The 16,427-nt window shown below is 40.6% G+C and overlaps 1 long non-coding RNA gene and 1 pseudogene across 5 annotated transcripts in view; both read left to right on the forward strand.

Moving 5' to 3' along the window:
- LOC112449549 (uncharacterized) overlaps positions 1–16,427 on the forward strand; it is a 62,526-nt gene that overhangs the window by 16,204 nt on the left and 29,895 nt on the right. The window lies entirely within an intron of this gene.
- On the forward strand, positions 1,055–16,422 carry LOC132342230 (solute carrier family 7 member 13-like; annotated as a pseudogene).

The following is a 16,427-nucleotide window of genomic DNA, read 5'->3' on the forward strand; positions in this document are numbered from 1 at the left end:
AGGAGCACACAAGGGGAAGGCCCTGGGCGGAGGGGTGAGAGTCTATCACAAGGGCTCTGGGGGAAGTCATATTGGGAACTTGATTTTCTTGTGCCTCTGCAGGCTGCTCTCTGGGCAATGTTCTTGCATGTGGAGCTGATGTCAGTTTAAGGCCACTGCAAGTTTCTTGCCCTCCAAAATGGAGGTCAATGCAGTGCTACCATGGAGTAGCCTAGCTAAATTTTCAACAGTTGGAATCAAGTAGCCTGTAGTGTCTTTGAACTGGTTTCTTTCACTTCACAATATACATTTTTAAGATGTCTCCATGTTTTATCATGTATTTTAACTGCTGAGTAGTATTCCATTGTGTACAACAGAATAATATTCCATTAATATTAACACAGATGTTTATTCTTTCACCCTTGAAGGCATCATAGCTGCTTACAAGTTTTGGTTAAGTTGTGAATAGAACTTTGTGTGCACATCATTAATTTCAACTCATTTGGGTCAATACCGAGGAGTGCCTTGCCGGATCATACGGTAAGCCAGTGGTCAATGTTTTACGAAACTGCCAAATTGTCTTCAGTGTTGTCATACCACTTTTGGATTCCCACTAGCAATAAATAAGAGTTCTTATTGCCCACATCCTTACTAATATTTGGTATTGTTAGTGCTGTCAAGGATTTCAGCCATTTTAAAAGTGTGTAGTTTTACTTAATTTGCAGTCCCCTCATGACGTACAATGTGGAGCATCTCTTCATATGCTTATTTGCCATATCTTATTTAATAAGGTCGGAGAAGGCGATGGCACCCCACTCCAGTACTCTGGCCTGGAAAATCCCATGGACGGAGGAGCCTGGTAGGCTGCAGTCCATGGGATCTCGAAGAGTCGGACACGACTGAGCGACTTCACTTTCACTTTTCATTTTCGTGCATTGGAGAAGGAAATGGCAACCCACTCCAGTGTTCTTGCCTGGAGAATCCCAGGGACGGGGGAGCCTGGTGGGCTGCCGTCCGTGGGGTCGCACAGAGTCGGACATGACTGAAGTGACTTAGCAGCATTTAATAAGGTAGCTTATCAGTTCTTTTGATCACTTTTTGATTAGGTTGTTTGCTTTCTTACTGCTAAGTTTTAAGAGTTCTTTCTATATTTTGGATACATGTACCTTATCAGATACATATTTTGCAAAGATTTTCTTTCAGTCTGCAGTTAGTCTTTTCATTGTCTTAACAGTGTCTTTGCAGAGCCAAAGTTTTTAAATTAGGAAAAGTCCAATTTAACACATTTTTTCCCCCACAAGTTGTGCTTTTGTTGCGCCTGAGAAGTCATCACTAAGCCCTAGGCCACCTAGAGTTTTTCTTATGTTGTCCTCAAGAGCTTTGCAGTTTTGTGTTTTATATCTAGGTTTCTAGGTTTATGAACTGTTTTGAGTTAATTTTTATGAAAAATGTCTACTCTGTGTCTGGATCTATCTATCTTCTCTTGCCCTTGGTGTTTAGTGTTTCAGTGCCGTGTGTTGAGAAGATTCTGCTTTCTCCATTGAATTGCCTGTGCTCCTTTGTCAGCGATAAGTTGACTACGTTTGGGTGGGTCTATTTCTGGGATCTCGCTTCTGTTCCTTTGACCTGTTTGTCTCTTCTTTTGCCATTACCACACTGTCTTGATTGCTGTAGCTTCCTTCTGTTTTTGATTTCTAACTTAACTCCATTTGTATGACTTAAGTCCATTTAAATTTATTAATGCTTATTTCATTACTTAACATATTATCTATCTTGTAAAATATTCCATCTGTGGTAGAAAATATTTATGAATATTGCTGATGATGGGTGTTAGATTAAGTGGGTTGACGATATTTTTTAAGTTATACATATTCTTCCAGATTTTTGTTCCAGTTTTTCTATCAATTTTTTGAGAGCAGCTATTTACTTTCTTAATTCTTTTTTTTTTTTTTTTGGCCACATGATGTAGTCTGTGGGATCTTAGTTCCCTCAGCAGTGATCAAACCCCAGCCCTTTGCAGTGACAGCAAGGATTCCTACCACTGGACTCCCAGGGAATTCTCAAGAGCAACTATCATTGAATTTTCTGTTCCTATCTCTAATTTTTTTTATTTTAGTTTTATATATTTGGGAGTCAGTTGTTAGGTGTTTGTAATTATTTGTTTGTAATTTGTTTTATAATTATTTGTTCTTGTAACTCAATTCTCTTATTATTATAAAATGTTTTTCCAGTCTAGTGGCATTTTTTTCTTAAAAGTTTGTCTTTTATTAGTGTAATCTCTCCAGCTCTCTTTTGCATGCTATTTGTATTATATATCTTTTTCTATCTTTTAACTTATTTGTGTCTTTGAATTTTACTATCTTCTATATACCATATTTAACTGGATCATTAAAAAATTCCATCCTACCTGTCTCTACATTTTGCATCATAGCATTTAATTATTCACATTTACTGTAAATGCTGTTAAAGTAGGAGTTATATTTGAAATCTTGCTATTTGTTTTCTGTATGTCTTTTTTATTCATCTGTTTCTCCATTACTTCCTTCTCTTGTGTGAAATAGATATTTTCTAGTGTACCCTTTAAATTCTCTGCTTATTCTTTTTAAAAAGTTTTTCTCTTAGTGTTTGCCCTGACAACTGGCACCTTAACTTAAATCAATCTAATTTAGATTAATATTAATGTTAACTTAATTTCAATAGTATATAGAAATTTTGCTCTAATGGGGAAACTTCGCTCCATTCCTTCCTTTTCTCTATGTGATATTATTGTTTTACAAATCATACCTTTAAACATTATAAGACCATCAACAAAAATTTATATTAATTGTAATATATAGTTGTCTTCTAAATCAGACAGAAGAAGAAAAAAATTACAAAACGTGTATGATATTGTGTTTTATATTTATCTGTGTAGTTATCCTTACTAATAATCTGTTTCTTTGTGTGGATTTGAGTTACCCCCTAGTGTCTTTTCATTTTAGACTGGAAGATTCCCATAGAACTGGTAATTGTGAATTCCGTCAGCATTTGTTTGTCTTGTAGTGTCTTGATTTCTCTCACAATTTTGAGGAATAGTTTTCCTGAATATAGAATTCTTGATTGATAGTCTCCCCCTCCCATTCCCAACACTTTGTATAGTTCTACTGCCTCTGGCTTCCATAGTTTCTAATGAGAAGTTGGTGTTAACTCCATTGAGAATTTCATATACATGATGAGTATTTTTCTTTTGATGGTTTCAAGAATCCTTTGTCTATGTCTTTCTAAGTCTGCATACAGTGTGCTACGGTATAAACTTAGTTAAGTTTATTCTATTTGGGACTCATTTGTTTTTCATCAGTGTGAAAGTACATTAATCATACTGGATTAGGGCCCACCCTAATGACTTCATTTTAAATTAATTACCTCTGTAAAGACTCTATCTCCAAATATTGTCACATTCTAAGGTACCAGGTATTAGGACTTAAACATGTCTTTTGGAGTTACATAATTCAACCCATAATATGAATTTTATAGAATTAGACTAGGAAAGTGATTAAGCAATCACACACACACACACACACACCACACCCCTGAAGCAATAGCAATAACAACAAACTTTGGGGAGGAGGGATCCTATTTTCAGAGTTGTGACATTTATTTTATCTAAAATGTCCAATTTCAACAAAAATTTATGTTACTTATGAAGAAATAAGAAAGACAAGGAGAGAAAAGAAGACACGGGGAGAAAAGAGCATGGAACCGATGTCTTGCATCTACAAACCAGGAAGTGCTATGGATTGGCAGAAATCACCTGCTGCTGGATGAGACCAGAAAGGATTCTCACCTAGAGCGGTCAGAGATTATGTGGCCCTGCTGAAATCTTGATTTTGAACTTCTAGCCTCCAGAACAATGAGACAATAAGTTTCTGTTGGTTTAAGACATCTCAGTTTTGGTACTTTATTTTGGCAGCCCTGAGAAAAAAAACTTGTATTCCTCAATGTGCAGCTCTGAATTCTTTACTAGCTGTGCTTACTACTACTACTACTAAGTCACTTCAGTCATGTCTGACTCTGTGCGACCCCATAGACGATAGCCCACCAGCCTCCCCTGTCCCTGGGATTCTCCAGGCAAGAACACTGGAGTGGGTTGCCATTTCCTTCTCCAATGCATGAAAGTGAAAAGTGAAAGTGAAGTTGCTCAGTCGTATCCGACTCTTAGCGACCCCATGGACTGCAGCCCACCAGGCTCCTCCATCCATGGGATTTTCCAGGCAAGAGGACTGGAGTGGGTGCCATTGCCTTCTCCCCTAGCTGTGCTTAGTAGTCAGCTAATGACCCATCCCAACCACTAGCAAAGTAATGCTCAAAATTCTCCAAGCCAGGCTTCAATAGCACTTGAACCGTGAACTTCCAGATGTTCAAGCTGGATTTAGAAAAGGTTGAGGAACCAGAGACCAAATTGCCAACATCTGCTGAATCATCAAAAAAACAAGAAAGTTCCAGAAAAACATCTACTTCTGCTTTATGGACTATGCCAAAGCCTTTGACTGTGTGAACCACAATAAACTGTGGAAAATTCTTTAAGAGATGGGAATACCAGACCACATGACCTGCCTCTTGAGAAATCTGTATGCAGGTCAAGAAACAACAGTTAGAACTGGGCATGGAACAACAGACTGGTTCTAAATAGGAAAAGGAGCACGTCAAGGCTGTATGTTGTCACCCTACTTATTTAACTTGTATGCATAGTACATCATGGGAAATGCCAGGCTGGATGAAGCACAAGCTGGAATCAAGACTGCCAGGAGAAATATCAATAACCTCAGATATGCAGATGATACCACCCTTATGGCAAAAAGTGAAGAAGAACTAAAGAGCCTCTTGATGAAAGTGAGAGAAGAGAGTGAAAAAGTTGGCTTAAAACTTCACATTCAAAAAACTAAGGTCATGGCATCCAGTCCCATCACTTCATGGCAAATAGATGGGGAAACAGTAGAAACAGTGGCTGACTTTATTTTGAGGGGCTCCAAAGTCACTGCAGATGGTGACTGGAGCCATGAAATTAAAAGACGCTTGCTCCTTGGAAGAAAAGTTATGACCAACCTAGACAGCATATTAAAAAACAGAGACATTACTTTGCCAACAAAGGTCCATCTAGTCAAAGCTATGACTTTTCCAGTAATCATGTATGGATGTGAGAGTTGGACTATAAAGAAAGCTGAGCACAGAAGAATTGATGCTTTTGAACTGTGATGTTGGAGAAGACTCTTGAGAGTCCCTTGGACTCTCACAAGGAGAGAGATTCCTTTTGCAAGGAGATCCAACAAGTCCATCCTAAAGGAGATCAGTCCTGGGTGTTCATTGGAGGGACTGATGCTGAAGCTGAAACTCTAAAACTTTGACCACCTGATGTGAAGAACTGACTCATTTGAAAAGACCCTGATGCTGGGAAAAATTGAGGGCAGGAGGAGAAGGGGATGACAGAGGATGAGATGGTTGGATGGCATCACTGACTCAATGGACATGAATTTGGGTAAACTCCAGGAGTTGGTGATGGACAGGGAGGCCTGGTGTGCTGCAGTCCATGGGGTCGCAAAGAGTCAGATGCGACTGAGCCACTGAACTGAACTGAATGACTGATCAGAGGTTCCCATAAGTGCTTGGGGCCAGTAAGTCTTCCAGTCTTTGCTAAGGAGCTCTGTGTAGGTTAAGGCATTCCTTCTATGCTCAGGCAAATTATTAATCTAACTTAGGCTTCATTTCGAGTTTTCACAGGGCCTCAGTTCAGACAAAAGTGAGAGCTTGGGGCCCCGTCAGGCCTTCTCTGGGCATTTGCACAGTCCTGGATGTGCAGGTGGCCTTCGAGATATTTATGAATACACTGGCACTTTTCAAAGTGGATGTCTTCTGGATGTCTCTTCCTCCAGATCTTCCTTTTAAATTTTGGGTTTGGATTTCCCCTGTCCAATTCGCCCCCTAAACTGGCATTGCTGCTTTAGGCTATTGCTGTGTTAAACAAAATTGCAGTTGATTGTTTGTGTTGGATTCCTGCTGTTAGGGATTTTTTCAAGACCTGCATATGGAGTTTTTCAAGGAGCTGAGAGATAGGTCCAATGAGGAGAATGCTCTGGAGGCGGTGCTCTTTGAGGAGCTCCTAGTTTATCACTTTTCAATGCCTGCAACACCGCTTGTTTTTACAGCTGCAAGATTTCAGAGCTGTTGGTTTTCAAGGCTGATTTGGAGCTAGGGGAAGGAGGATGGGAATAGGGCAAATTTAAAACCTACCAACTCAACTGTATTAATTAAAGCTCAGAAGTTTTTCTTAAATAAATTCTCCGTAGATTGTGACAGTTTTTGACTTAGATTCTAAAGTATAGAAAAAGTTGATTTTGACAAATTTTTCAGTATCTTGTTGCTTTTATGGAAGAATAGACATGAGGAGTCTTCAATCTGATAGTGTGACTAGCATACTTACATTTAAATCAGAGGTAAAGCAGGGAAGCCTGGCGTGCTGAAGTCCACTGGGTCGCAAAGAGTTGGAAACAACTGAGCAACTGAACTGACCGATACATAAGAAGGAAAAATCTAGTGCTATCTGCAGAGATGTGGATGGAGCTAGAGATTGTCATATAGAGTGAAGTAAGTCAGCAAGAGAAAAATAAATGTCATATAAGATCATCTATATGTGAAATCTAGAAAAATGGTTCAAATGAACTTATTTGCAAAGCGGAAATTGGGCCACAGATGTAGAGAAGAAACTTATGGTTACCAAGGGGGGAAAGGGGTGGGGTGAATTGGGAGATGTGGAGATTGACATATATACACTGCTAAGTCTACGATAGCTCACTAATGAGAACAGACTGCACAGCGCAGGGGATTCTACTCAGCGATCTGTGGTGACCTGAGTGGGAAGGAACTCTGAAAACAGTGTGTGTGTGTATATGTGTAACTGATTGTCTTTTGTGTACGTCAGAAACTAACACAACATTGTAAAGCAATTATATTTCAATAAAAATTAATTAAAAATTAATAAATCAGGAATTTATTCTACAAACAGTAAAATTTTTTCTACAAATAATTCTACAAACAGTAGAATTTAGGTATTAATAACATAAATTTTGGAGTAACATAGAGGCATATGAATTGCACAAGTCCCTTCCCTTCTCCCATCACTTCATGGGAAATAGATGGGAAAACAGTAGAAACAGTGTCAGACTTTATTTTTGGGGGCTTCGAAATCACTGCAGATGGTGACTGCAGCCATGAAATTAAAAGACGCTTACTCCTTGGAAGGAAAGTTATGACCAACCTAGACAGCATATTGAAAAGCAGAGACATTACTTTGCCAACAAAGGTCTGTCTAGTCAAGGCTATAGTTTTTCCAGTGGTCACGTATGGAAGCGAGAGTTGGACTGTGAAGAAAGTTGAGCGTTGAAGAATTGATGCTTTTGAACTGTGGTGTTGGAGAAGACTCTTGAGAGTCCCTTGGACTGCAAGGAGATCCAACCAGTCCATTCTGAAGGAGATCAGCCCTGGGATTTCTTTGGAAGGATTGATGCTAAAGCTGAAACTCCAATACTTTGGCCACCTGATGCGAAGAGTTGATTCATTGGAAAAGATTCTGATGCTGGGAGGGATTGGGGGCAGGAGGAGAAGGGGATGACAGAGGATGAGATGGCCGGATGGCATCACCGACTTGCTGGACATGAGTCTGAGTGAACTCCGGGAGTTGGTGATGGACAGGGAAGCCTGGCATGCAGAAATTCATGGGGTCGCAAAGAGTCGGACATGACTGAGCAACTGAACTGAACTGAACTTCCCTTCTATTTGGAGAAGGCAATGGCACCCCACTCCAGTACTCTTGCCTGGAAAATCCCATGGATGGAGGAACCTGGTGGGCTGCAGTCATGGGATCTTGAAGAGTTGACACGACTTCACTTTCACTTTTCACTTTCATGCACTGGAGAAGGGAATGGCAACCCACTCCAGTGTTTTTGCCTAGAGAATCCCAGGGACAGGGGAGCCTGGTGGGCCGCTGTCTATAGGGTCACATAGAATCAGACATGACTGAAGCAACTTAGCAGCAGCAGCAGCAGCAGCAGCAGCTTCCCTTCTATGAGCCTCTTCTTTGCATATCTGTACAATTGAGCTAATGATACACGTTTAGCAAGACTGACAGCATTAGATCTGTCATGACAGATCTTCTCTTAGAATGCAATTAAAGAAAAAGAAGAATAAACAGGAAAAACATTGTAAACCTTTCAGGATGGCATCTCACTATACAATTTAGTCTTTCAAAATGTTTCTTCTTTGCCTCCCTCGTCTCTGATTCTCTGCTTTTTACAACTCCCATTGTTGTTTCTTGAGTCACGTGTTGAAAAGGCATGGTCATGGAAGTTTCTCACTTCACTTTCCAGAGTTTTTGTCCAATGGCTGAGCTCACCTACATGCTGAGCAGAAGGTAATTCTCAGGGCACCAGAGGAGCTGTGCCAGTGAGCCTAATACTGGATGATTCACCTTTTAATGGAGTAGCCCCACCTAGAATCTTCAAGAATACACACCATGGAGTAGGGATCCTGTTTCAAAGGAAGCTTCTGATGTATTTGGAGAATCTCTGATAGTGCTGAGAATGCCAGGAATGGGGGTTGATACCCTAGCCCAAGTCTCTTGTTTTACACTCTTATTTTTCAGTGTCACAGACATTTGTTGCTGTTTAGTTGCTACGTAATGTATGACTCTCTTGCGACCCCATGGACTGCAGCCCACCAGGCTCCTCTGTCCATGAGATTTCCCAGGTAAGAATACTGGAGTAGACTACCAGTTCCTTCTCCAGGGGATCTTCTTGACCCAAGGATTGAACCCGAGTCTCCTGCATTGGCAAGCAGATTCTTTGCCACTGAGTGACTGACATACTTGAATACTACTGAACTCAAGGGATACGTGAAATGGCATATACTTTTGCTCCTTGTATCAGTTAGAGCAATGGAAGCTCTAGGAAATTGTATCTACATCTGCATATATTTCATCTATGTATAGGGCCGTCTATAGCTCTTTATCTGCATCTGTATCTGAATCTCTTCTATTTCTAGCTTTGAAAATGAAGAGGATTTGCCTGTTAAAGCGATTTGACTTTATTTAGTTGTGGGAGCTGATTATGTTGTCTCTAGTAAGACTGATTATGATGTCTCTAGTCCTCAAGTCTGCAGCTGGAAGTTGAAGTTCAGGTCATCCAGAAAGGATAGTGGATGTAAAAGGGAAGGAGAACAAGAACAGGCTGGAGCTCACAAGGGTAAACTGAAATCTTAGTGTTATTAGCACTCACCTTGACAGCGTGAGTATCTCACCGAAGCTGAGGCCCTTCCTGGTGGAACTAAGCATACACCAGACCCAGAAGTTGGAGCAGCTGAAGGAGGACTTTGGTGAAGCTGGAAGAGCTACAAGTTTACTTACCGCCTCATGCTAATGAGATAAGCCAGCAGATATACAATTACAGCAAAGGGGTGGGCCATCATCTATAACACAGTGTATATTGTAAAAGAAAAATTGCTTAGCATGCTGGTTACAAATGGCAAGGCAGATTTTATTCAAGCTACTGCAGTAGGGGAAAGAGACTTCAGTCCAGAACTGAACTCAACTCCAAACTCAGCAAAGACATGTGAGGATTAATAGCCAACGCAGAGTGAGGGGTCAGTGAATGGCGGAAAACTAAGAGGAACTTGATTAGATGGCAGCAGTGTGGGTACTCTTGCTAAACTGCTCAGCAATTCAAAGGATGAGGGCTCAAAGGAGGTTTAGGTTTGGTCAAGAAGGGCTTCATTGTCAGTGTGAAACATCAAAATGATTTGCCGCTTCACTTCTGTTTTCTAAATCTTACTCAAGGATATTCCTTATGGGGACTTCCTTGGTGGTCCAGTGGCCAAGACTTCACACTCCCAATGCAGGAGCCCCTGAGTTTGATCCCTGGTTAGGGAATTGGATCCCACATGTCACCACTGAAGAGTTCAAATGCCACAACTAAGACCCAGAACAGTCAACGAAACAAACAAACAAAAATTAGAAAAAAAGAAAAAAAAAAAAAAGAATTCTTCCTAATGGTTCATTTTAACTCAAAAATTTGGGAAATGTAGTTCAGCATAGTCAAATGTGTAGTTAACACAACTGCAAAGCTACCACACTGTTATCTGTGGGGGTGTGGGGGTCATGCTTTTTTTTCTAGTCTTAACCTTCCTGCTATGAAATCCAGGACACGGGTTAGCTCACTGTCCCTCTGGAAAGCAGGTAGGTAGGAGACTGAGTGGCAGGGTGCTGCTGACTCTGCCCCTGCTGCTGCTGCATTTCTACCTTTTCTCCCCATCACTTAAATTATATTTCACCCTCATTTAAAATATCTTCTTGTGATAAGAACATAACATGGGCTTTATCCTCTTAAATTTTCAGTGTGCATTATTGTTGATAGTTATAATGGTGTGCATCTCTAGAGCTTATTCATATTACTTAGCTGAAACTTTATGAATTCTGATTAATAAGTACCCATTCCCCCCTGGTCTCAGCCCCTGGTAACCACCATCCCACTCTTTGACTTTATGAATTTGACTGTTTTCAGTTCAGTTCAGTTCAGTTGCTCAGTCGTGTCCGACTCTTTGTGATCCCATGAACCACAGCACACCAGGCCTCCCTGTCCATCACCAACTCCCGGAGTCCACCCAAACCCATGTCCATTGTGTTGGTGATGCCATCCAACCATCTCATCCTCTGTCATCCCCTTCTCCTCCTGGCCTCAATCTTTCCCAGGATCAGGGTCTTTTCCAGTGAGTCAGCTCTTCGCATGAGGTGGCCAAAGTATTGGAGTTTCAGCTTCAACATCAGTTCTTCCAGTGAACACCCAGGACTGATCTCCTTGCAGTCCAAGGGACTCTCAAGAGTCTTCTCCAACACCACAGTTCAAAAGCATCAATTCTTCTGTGCTCAGCTTTCTTTATAGTCCAACTCTCACATCCATACATGACTACTGGAAAAACCATAGCCTTAACTAGATGGACCTTTGTTGGCAAAGTAATGTCTCTGCTTTTTAATATGCTATCTAGGTTGGTCATAACCTTCCTTCCAAGGAGCAAGCATCTTTTAATTTCATGGCTGCAATCACCATCCACAGTGATTTTGGAGCCCCCCAAAATAAATTCAGCCACTGTTTCTACTGTTTCCCCATCTATTTGCCATGAAGTGATGGGACCGGATGCCATGATCTTAGTTTTCTGAATGTTGAGCTTTAGGCCAACTTTTTCACTGTCTTCTCTCACTTTCATCAAGAGGCTCTTTAGTTCTTCTTCACTTTTTGCCATAAGGGTGGTGTCATCTGCATATCTGAGGTTATTGATATTTCTCCTGGAAATCTTGATTCCAGCTCGGGCTTCTTTCAGCCCAGTGTTTCTCATGATGTACTCTGCATACGAGTTAAATAAGCAGGGTGACAATATACAGTCTTGATGTACTCCTTTTCCTATTTAGAACCAGTCTGTTGTTCCATGTCCAGTTCTAACTGTTGCTTCCTGACCTACATACAGGTTTCTCAAGAGGCAGGTCAGGTGGTCTGGTATTCCCATCTCTTTTAGAATTTTCCACAGTTTATTGTGATCCACACAAAGGCTTTGGCTTAGTCAATAAAGCAGAAATAGATGTTTTTCTGGAACTCTTGATTTTTTGATGATTAAATTGGGTGTTGGCAATTTGATTTCTGGTTCCTCTGCCTTTTCTAAAACCAGCTTGAACATCTGGAAGTTCACGGTTCATGTATTGCTGAAGTCTGGCTTGGAGAATTTTGAGCATTACTTTACTAGCGTGTGAGATGAGTGCAATTGTGTGGTAGTTTGAGCATTCTTTGGCATTACCGTACTTTGGGATTGAAATGAAAAGTGGCCTTTTCCAGTCCTTTGGCCACTGCTGAGTTTTCCAAGTTTGCTGACGTATTGAGTGCAGCACTTTCACAGGATCATCTTTCAGAATTTGAAGTAGCTCAACTGGAATTCCATGACCTCCACTAGCTTTGTTTGTAATGGTGTTTCCTAAGGCCCACCTGACTTCACATTCCAGGATGTCCGGCTCTAGGTGAGTGGATGTGATCCCACGATGATGGTTCCTCCGACACGGAAGAACAGTGGAAGCAGCCACCAAGAAGAACCAGAAGCGTAAACACTCCTGAATGGTTGTTCCCAGAAGAAAAAACTGGGAATACGTTTGGGAAGGGGTGAAGTAGAGTAGAAAACCCTTGCTTTTTGCTGTAATACCTATCTTACTGAAATTTTTTTCCATCTGAATGTATTATTTTGATGATAATTTTTTTAAAAGTCAAACTAAAACCCTTTCAAGTAATCTGACATTATTTTACGTGGATGAATCACATGTATTTTGCTAATGATTAACACAATCTCTATTTAACAAAGGTGGAACAAGAAGGACAGCACTCTTTTATTTCAGAGAACCCATGAAATCATTTCTACCAATATGGGCAGGAAAAGTCATCAGCTGTCATTTATGCAAAATTTAAGAATTCTGTTACAATGGATAAAGAGAGGAAGATACAGCTCAAGAGAGTATTTGGATGTTTCTGGGCACAAGGTTTCTAATTGCTGATATAACTGGAGCAGACGTTTTTGTGGCCCTCAAAGGGTGTTGAAGTCCTTGTGCGTGAATCCGGGACTCTTCCTGAGCATCCAGGTTGATTGGGCCCTGTGGTCCTTTATGACCCCTCTCCACTCAGCAGAGGTAGGTGTGACCTTCCCATGCAGTGGAGCTCACTACTGTTTTCTCAAGAGGTGTTTTGGAAACATGATCTCTTTCCTGAATCTCTGGACCACCTTTCTGGGCCCAGGGCTCACTGCCAGGCAGGCTCTGCTCCTTGCCGAGTACAGCATCCAGCCTTTTTATCCCAGCTGCTCTGCTCCAAAGCTGCTGAAGAAATGTCTGGCGCTGGGAATTCTGAGTTCTCGTGGTGTGAGAGCGGTGACTTGGCTTCAGATAGCCAGCATGATGCTGAAAATGGCCACGCTCGGCCTTATTTCCCTAAATGCAGTAGTGTCGCCGGTGAAATGGAGGAAGAAGCTAGAATTATTTCAGAACTCTTTGAATGCTGAGTTTCTAGAAGCCTCCCAGTTGACAGAAGCCATCTTCCAAGGATATTTTGCAGATTGAGGTGGGAGATGCTTTATGTATCCAGCAGGTAACCAACAATATTTTGAGAAAAACAAATCTCAAGCCATGACTTGTTGCATGCAATGTGAAGTGCACATCTTTTATTACATTTTGTGTCTTATTTAAACTAAGTAATTTTTTCTTTATTATTTTCCAAATCAGATCAGAATATGCCAGCTCTGCATTTATCACCAACTCTTAATTTTTTCCAGCTATTCTGAAGTACTTATTTTCTTGAATAACTTCTCTTTTTCAGCTTTCTTTTCTGGGACAACAGATAGGGGACTTATGTGCCAATCTAGTTTTTATTCTATTAATGAATGGATTCTGAGAGTGTGGAAATAGTCCTCTTTCATGAAACTGAATCTAAGAATAATCCAGTGCCAGACTATGCTTGTGTTACAGGTGGGTGTGGCATATTCAGGCTTTTAAGTATTTTTAAAAAGAATAGAATCATAGGTTTCCTTGATTGCTCTAAGGTCAGATTCAGTACTCTTCCCTTTAATGTCAGGATACAAGTTTTCTCTCCATTTTCAAAGTCAGCCTCTCCCCTTGGCCTCCACCTCTATACTTTTCCTCTCATCTCCTTTTTATCAGTGTTTTTCAACCTTTTTATCAGTGTTTTTCTTGGACATTTAAACATGAAGCAGACTCTCTACTACTGAAAAAAGTTTTCCTTAATTTTAGGGCCCCCTGTAGTCACTGATGTGTCCATCATCTATTAACTCTCTTGTCAGCAGGCATTTTTGGAAACACTGATGATTTTCAAAGCTCTGTATTAGTGCCTTAAGATGAGTAAGATGCATTCTTTCCACCAAAGAGGTTTGCCGTGGTAGAAGAGGCTCTCCCTAGATTGCGGCCTGACTTCCGCTACTTCCTAGCTGTGGCAAGTGTCTTTAACTCTCTGCACTTCACCCTCCTTCATCTGAAAAATAAGCAGTATTGTTTAAAGTCACCATAATTCTGTGACTTGTGAATAAGTAATGATATGATAGTATGTAGTAACTGGCAGTAAGGGAACAATACAATTACAATGGAAATTCAGTGGAAGGTAAAACCACCTTCTGCTGTCTCATCAAGAGGAAAAGTTAGCAATTTTAATGGGACCCCACAAAAATTCCAGCAGTAGAGAAATCTGAGTGAAGCTGTGGAGACGAGAAGTGTGCAGATGTGTGTAAGACATGGCGCACAATCTTAAATAACTGCCAAATTGTTTCCACCTCACCAGCCTGCTAATCAATAGAGTTGTTAGGTCAAGCATCGAGAGTGAGGTAGAGCAAGATGGCATAGGATTGGAGACGGAGGATGGAGAATGTCAACTTTTAGGAGGTAGATGGAGAAAATGGATTTGATAAAGAAGCCAGAGGAAGTCTAGAGAAAGAAAATCACCAAGTTTTCAAAGGAGAGAGTAATCCATATGGTGAAATGCTTCAGAAGTTGAAGAGTGTGAGAAATGATCAGAAGCAATCTTACTAACCAGGAGTTCATTGGTGAATTTTGAGCATGAGAGGTAAGTCAGTCAGCATTGAATTTAAAATTGAGATATTGAGAAAAGAAAACTATGAGAGATCAGTGTTTTATAATTAAATGGGCCACTGCCGTTTGAGAGGGTAATGAGCCAAACTTTCTTTTCCTCTCTCTCTCTCACATTGTCTCTTTCTCTTTTAAGAACAGAAATCTTTGGCTTCTATTTGTGCCAATTCCATCTTGTTTCTTTGCCAATGGTGTTTCATTGCTAGATGACTCTGCTGTAAACGAATTAACAAAATTTGCTAACCTATCAACTGTTACAGAACTCTTCAAAACCAGCGAGCAGTAAACAAAAGCTGGAGGAATTTGGGTATATGCTGGGATTGTGGAGAAGGCAATGGCACCCTACTCCAGCACTCTTGCCTGGAAAATCCCATGGATGGAGGAGCCTGGTAGGCTGCAGTCCATGGGGTCGTGAAGAGTTGGACACGACTGAGTGACTTCACTTTCACTTTTCACTTTCATGTATTGGGGAAGGAAATGGCAACCCACTCCAGTGTTCTTGCCTGGAGAGTCCCAGGGACAGGGGAGCCTGGTGGGCTGCCGTCTATGGGGTTGCACAGAATTGGACATGACTGAAGCGACTTAGCAGCAGCAGCTGGGATTGTTAATTTACTTAATAACTTTTAAGCATAAGTAAATTCTAACACTTTTACCAGTAAAATGGTAATTTATAAGCAGCTGACTTTGCCTACTGCAGGAACATTCATCTTTTAAGTTCAAAACCAAGGATATTCACCACTTGTATAACTATTACATTATATATTTTATTGTATTATATTCCTTATCTCTGATGTAACAATCTAATACATAATGAGAAAAAGCAAAAGGCCCAAAGGAAAGAACAGGTAATCCTAAAAGTTGCCCTTTTGCTTGCTCAAAAGCTTTAACTAATAACTGTAGTTATTAATAACTTATTAAGGGCTAGGGATTTGATGGGAATTTTATTGTCTCTATATTTTCCAATTACCCCCAATATACAGGTAAGGAAATTGAAGGCTTGATGGTCAATAAATCATCCAGAAGCCCATAGGAGTGAGTGGGTGAGGCAGCACCTCAGTGAGAGCTTTTTAAGCCTTTACTCTTCAGCTCTCAATCAGCCCAGGGACAGTACATTCAACCCCTGGGTGGATGTAGATGGAAAGCGTTTGATATCTGTCAAAAGACAAATATTTATCAGTCAGAGGTATTTGGCTTTAAATAACAGAAACTCACACACATTAGCTTAAAAACAAGCAAAAGGAAACGGGCTGGAAGAACAATGCTGTATTTCGAGAAAGGCCTGAGCAACCCGTCTTCAGGAACAACAGAAATCAAGGAAGCTCTAGGATTTAAAAATTAAAATTATCAGTTGCCTATTATGCAAACACTGAGTGCTTTTTTCCTGGTTCTCTCAGCTTTGTTGACATATGGTTCAAATCTTTGCAAGAAATCCTGTGTACTGGCAATGATAGGCTTCCAGTGAGTCAGAGGTCTGTGTGTGGTGCTGTTACCTATTACCAGGGCCCAGGGTCACAGAGTGTACATATAGCTATAATGTTCAATTGTCTATGTCAGGGAGAGTGCTCAGAAAATGGTAAGACTGGGGAAAATGGTGTCATAAACGGGATAATATTTAGAATAAGACTATCCTGGAAAATCATTATATATATAAAAATAAATCATGATCTCTTCTGCACTGAAGATTGGCATTAAGGAAAGATGAGAACCCACAGGGAAAGAGAACTTCTGACTGACTCTTCTACTCTTTTCA

The sequence above is a fragment of the Bos taurus genome, chromosome 14 (assembly GCF_002263795.3).
Source record: "Bos taurus isolate L1 Dominette 01449 registration number 42190680 breed Hereford chromosome 14, ARS-UCD2.0, whole genome shotgun sequence".
Classification (NCBI taxonomy): domain Eukaryota; kingdom Metazoa; phylum Chordata; class Mammalia; order Artiodactyla; family Bovidae; genus Bos; species Bos taurus.